This window comes from Lathyrus oleraceus, chromosome 6, assembly GCF_024323335.1.
Source record: "Lathyrus oleraceus cultivar Zhongwan6 chromosome 6, CAAS_Psat_ZW6_1.0, whole genome shotgun sequence".
NCBI classification, from domain to species: domain Eukaryota; kingdom Viridiplantae; phylum Streptophyta; class Magnoliopsida; order Fabales; family Fabaceae; genus Lathyrus; species Lathyrus oleraceus.
In genome coordinates this window covers 173,863,628-173,869,627 of record NC_066584.1, presented here as the reverse complement: position 1 = coordinate 173,869,627, position 6,000 = coordinate 173,863,628, and positions in this window count along the sequence as shown.

Genomic DNA, 6,000 nt, shown 5'->3' with positions numbered 1-6,000 from the left:
ACTTGTTGTACGAAATGTTATTTGTTTATGAAATATTTATTGTGCAAACATGATTGAAGGGATGAGAAAAGAATATACAAGTTATTATTTTTGTGTTTGAACGGATGAACCCGTTGCCTACGTACCTTTCCATGGAAGGTAAGGATCAAAACATCGTAGTTCGGCTAAAAGATTTCCAAAAGTATGCGTGGATTGATTTTAAAACAAAAGCCCTAAGGTCTTTCGTTATCCACAGGAGAAAACTCAACCTTATACAAACAACAAGTCCACCATGTGAGAATAGCTTCAACTTGCTAGTGAGGGGTTAACCCTATAATAAGCAAGGAAGTCTTACAATTCAATCACTAAGGACAAAAGGTGAGATTAACATCAACCAACTAGGATAAATCAAACCTATGGCTAATGTATGAAAACTTATCAAGAATGGACAAAGCCACAAAACAATTGAGTGAGTGAAATTAACCAATTAGGATTATTCACAAAAGTGGTCAAAGTGTGATTAGAATTCAATTCAAAATAAGTATTATGAAAATGAAGTTTGAAAAATCAGAGGCTTAAGGCCTAGGTTTCTAATTTGAAAAGAAATGAAAATGTTTGCACAATAGTTTTCAAGTTTGAGTTAACATGCAAATGGAGGTTTAAAGAAACAAAAAGGTGGGAGGGTGAGGAAGTAAAACTTCTTAGATGCTCACCTCTTGAGATCATATATAGATAATTCAAGTGATTCCTTTGGAATAGGCAACACAAAGCAATAAGCAAATAACAGAGAAAATGGATACCGGATGCCAATCAATGGACTTATACTAGTCTCACAAAACAAAATGGATACCGGATGCCAATCAATGGACTTATACCAATCTCCTAAAACAAAATGAAACATGGATACCAGATGCCAATCAATGGACTTATACTAGTCTCACAAAACAGAATGGATACCGGATGCCAATCAATGGACTTATACCAATCTCCTACCATATCATAGGAAACAACTGCCAATCAATGGGCTTATGTTTGACTCCTTCATGGACCAACAAATGCAATAAGCAAAAAGGAAACAAGTTGCCAATAAATGGTCTTACACTCGACTCCAACCAGATCATAGGAAACAACTGCCAATAGCTGGACTTACAATTGACTCCTCAATGGACAAACAAAGTGTCACAAAGATATGAACAATGATTATGAAATGATATATCAGTAATGATGATACATGCACCAAGGCACACATAAGCAAATATGCACAGATGAATCAAATAAGCAAACAAACAAGTCAATTAGCACACACTATATACAATCAATTAGGCTCAAGCAAGGTTAGGCTTTACAGCCAACTGGAATGGGGTATTTTGAGCTCTTAACCCCAACATTGAGAGTTAGGGTGAAGCAGATGAAATGGAGATGAGGGGTGTGCCTCATAGCTTTTATCCCTGGTCAGGGAGAGCTTTGATCAATGGAAAGTGTGGGAGTTCAGAAAGTTGGAACTCTTCTCCATAAATGATTCACTCTATAAGATCTTGGGTTATTATTCACAATGCATCAACACATGGTGTGAGCAAGGTGAATGACACACTGAGTAGCAGGAGATGGAATACACATCTCTTTTATCTGCCAATTGCCTCATAAGAGGACTTTACCTGCTTGGCACAAAGTTAAACAAGCACAAACATTGCCTCTTAAGGAGGACTTCAGACAGGTGCCTACCAATAACAGTAGGTCTTCCAGACTACATGAAGATTAGGGATTATACCTAAGTGGTTAAGCAACCAAGAAAAGCAAAGTTCAAATGAACTTAAAGCGACTTAAGTACCTGTGGAAACAACTAAACAAATCAGTACAATACTCAGACAAACAGTCAACAGTCAATAAGCAACAAACAATCCCAATGTACAAAATGTGTAAGCCAAAAGGCAAACTCAAATGAGTTAGCATCAACCTACAAAACACACAAATGTTAGTAAACAAAAGCAAACATCAATATTCAAATGATGAAGCATCATCAACTATGGAACTTGGATGTTCAACCTGAAATCAAAGCTCACATGTAAGCAACAAACCACTAGGTCAAAGCCTAGGGTCAAAGATGGAGAAAAAATTCAAAACAGGAGCTGAAATTTAACACAAAGTAACTTCAAACACATATTGACATATTCCAAAAGGTCTCGCATCAAAATCAATCACCAAAAGCATTTCATGATCAAATGAAGTTCAAGACAATTTCAAAGCTCATATGTGATCAACATGAATGAAAAAAACAAATCAAAACAGAAATGATTCAAATAAATCTGGAAAAATTCATGCACATTCAAGACATCTAACATGATCAACATACAAAAAATCAGAAACATTGGAGATCATATGGCATGGCAATCTCATGGTACAAGTTGGACAAGCAAAAGGTGTGACACAAATTGTCACATCAAGTTAGCACAAGCATAAAACAGCAATGGAGCATAGGAAAAATACCAAACCAAAACCAAAATGTCAAGCAATGTGTCTAGATTCATCATGCAAAATTTCAAGTTCATTGGATAAGAAACAAACATTTCACAATGAGATAAGCAAGGCAAGGTCAAATATGCATACATGCTCACATAACCTAGCACCAAATAAAATCCAGCCAAGCACAACTTGGGAAATTATGATCATGAAAAAATAGGCATCTCAAGGAACACTATACAAAAAACCAGGTATTTTTTGGATCAATTTTCAAATTGTTATGCATTTTACAAATTGGAGAAAATTGAAAAAAACATGTGAAGCTCATAGTATGATTCATGGAGGGAAAATGATAAAGTATGAAAACATTTGAAATAATTGCCATCGCCCGGAATCGAAGTATGTACGCATTTGAATGTTGGCGCGCCAAGGTGCAAAACGCACCGTTTCACTAAATTACGTGGCCAGTCAGCGCTTGGTCAAACCAATCCAGACCAATCAATGTGCAAACAAAGCAAAACGTGGACCAATACATGGCGAGCCCTAAGCTAGCGTGGCAATAACCAGATAAGCGTTGCCTGGACATGAAAACTGTTGCTGAAACGTGATCTTCATCTTCATGAAGATGAACAGTGAAAACCTTCATGCGTTTCCAGAAAATATTCTCCAGAAATCAAAATTAAGTACATCAACATGTAGTGCGTTCAATGGAGATCATGAATCAATGCATAACTAAGCCTAATTTCACGTATTAAGATCAAATCGAACAAACTAAGATTTCATGCATGAAACTTTAATCAACCCTAACTCAGTCAATAGGTCACCAAATCACACGATTCAAAGCTCAGATTCATCAGGACAACAAGATCTACAACAACATGGCAATGGATTTTAAAATTAACAGATTCGAATTGTGACCTCTTGAAGTGCAGAGCCTTTGAATTCACACGATCTACAGCTTATACTGGTTCAAATCTACTCCACAATGCTTGAAATGAAGATTGATGAAGCAATTGCAGCTTGAATGATGCTGGATCTTGCTCAAAACAGAAATGCCATTTCCAACTTCATGAACATGAACTGCACTCTTTTTCCACGAATTCAGCAAAACAAGACTTGATCTCCAATAAATCCAAGCTCAGGAACAGGAATATGAAGTCAAAATGCCATGGTATTTGGAAGAAAATTGAATTATGAATGAGAGAAAAATTTGAAGTGAGAGAGAAATTTAGATCTAGAAATGTGAAAAATGATTAATCTCCCTCAATTCTGTTAGGGTTTAGGTATTTATATGCTCTACTAATCAACTTGTTAATCCCTAATTAACTTGGTTAAGTGAAATGAGGTCTTTTTGCAAAAACCAAAAGTTGCATGGTGCATGTAACAATTGCACGTGAACAGTACTCTTTCTCCCATCAAATTCACTTAAAATCCTCTTTTAAATCCAATGTCAATGATAAAAAGTTCATACAATGCACCACTTTTGAATTTTGTAATTTCCCTCCAAAAAAACCATGGATTAACAAGTGATCATGTGATGACAATTCATGTAATGTGATGCATGATTTGGAAATTAGAGGTCAAGAGGAGAATATTGCAAAAAGAACCACTCATTTTGGAGCTTTGGTTGAAAAGTTATGCTCATTTGAAGTCCCATGCACACTTTGCCATAATTTGATCATATCTCCTCAGCCACACATTAGAAATTCATGATCTTGGACATTTCGGAAATGGGAGAGAAAGATCTACAACTTTCATGTTCAACAAAATTTCATTTGAAGCATTCTTGATGATGCAAGATTGAGTTGAAGTTGGTTTAAAACCTTTCCATTTTTGGAAATTTCAAATTATAGGTCACTTGCTATTTTGGGAAAGTCTTGACCTGACTTCAAATTCTTCAATGTGAGTGTTTGAAATGTCAAATGAGACTTGTTTGAACATGAATGAAGTATTTCTAATCACTTCCCACCTCCAAATCCACAGTTGACTTTGCAGTTGACTTTCTAGGTCTTCAGATGACCTGAAAATGTTCTGATGAGATTCAAGCCTCTACCACTTGGGATTTTGCTTCAAAATGACATCATAACTCATATGAACTCTTGTGAATGATTGTGGGGCCCAAATCTCAAGAATGACCACCATCTATTGCTCAATGAATGCCTTTGATTGCCTTGACCTGTTATTACTTCATCTGCAAGACAAAGGTTAGATGACATATTTTTGTACTTTTGGTTAGTGATAAAAAGAAAAGCAATGATATACAAATGCAGGGAATGCTTGGTGATCAAGAATCACTCTCAAAAAGATGACCCACCCACAGGGAAGGAAGCAAGGTGTCTAATGATCCTTGAGGCAATGCAATGTTATGATATGATGCCATGAGGGATCTTAGGGACAAAATTGGGGTCTTACAATGGTCATAAACCATCCATCTCAAAGGCTCGACCCTGGATAGGGAAAGAGAACGGATCTGCTGAGGATTTGAATCGTCAACCCTGCGGGGAATTTCAGGTCAACACCATATCAAATGAGAGACAACCTCGCAGAGGATCCAAAATACTGCTCAAGACTCAACGCTGATGGGGATCGGGGATAACTTTGCTGGCGACCTGAGGGGAAACAAAATATGTACTAAATCCATGCAAACCGTTGAGAATACGCGCCTACAAATCAGCTAGTGAAATGATCTCAAAACTCGGTTGGGGAAACCAACTTACTGAACTAACTGTTTGGGGAAGACCAACAATGCTTCGCATTTTAGGACTTACCTGTTCTCAAACTTCTGTTGATATTCTTAAGTGAAATCGATTACCCTTTAAAAGTAATTGCCTTTATTATTTTAAGAGAAAATGATTTTTTTAATTCAATTTCAAAATGATCATCATAAAATTCAATGTTATTTAGCTGAAAGATAAGAGTAGACACAATTGGATAAAAAGCCCAACTTTATTTAATAGAATGGTAGTCTGTAAATGACAAGACTCCATAGATCTTCACAAGAGTTGAAAAATGGTAATTTACATGGAAAAAGGGCTACATTAAATACAATGATCAATAATCCTTCTACCAACTTCAATATCCACCGTGCTCTTGGCTTTGGTTGAAGATGGCGAATTAGAACCAAATGACGTGCTCAAGAATGTCTTCAAGACTGAAGATCAACCGAATGCAGTTACTTGCCATAATCCCTAATTTTTGCATAAATTTCCCCAAGGTGGGGTATTCAATCTATCGGGATAAATTTTTTTGTTTTATGTCTCTAATTTTTTCCTGGATCCCCCTTTTGGGTTTTCAACCCACCGAGACGCTCATTTTTGCCTAAGTCGCCCTTTCGAGTTTTCAACTTAGCGAGATGTTCTTTTCTTTTTTAGGCGAAGTATTTCTTGACTGCATCAGCATTCACAGGACGAGTGAACTCTTCACCATCCATAGTTGTAAGAATCAGAGCACCGCCTGAAAATGCTCTCTTGACAACATATGGGCCTTCATAATTAGGAGTCCATTTGCCCCTAGAATCTGGTTTGAAAGATAGAATTTTCTTGAGCACAAGGTCACCTTCTCTAA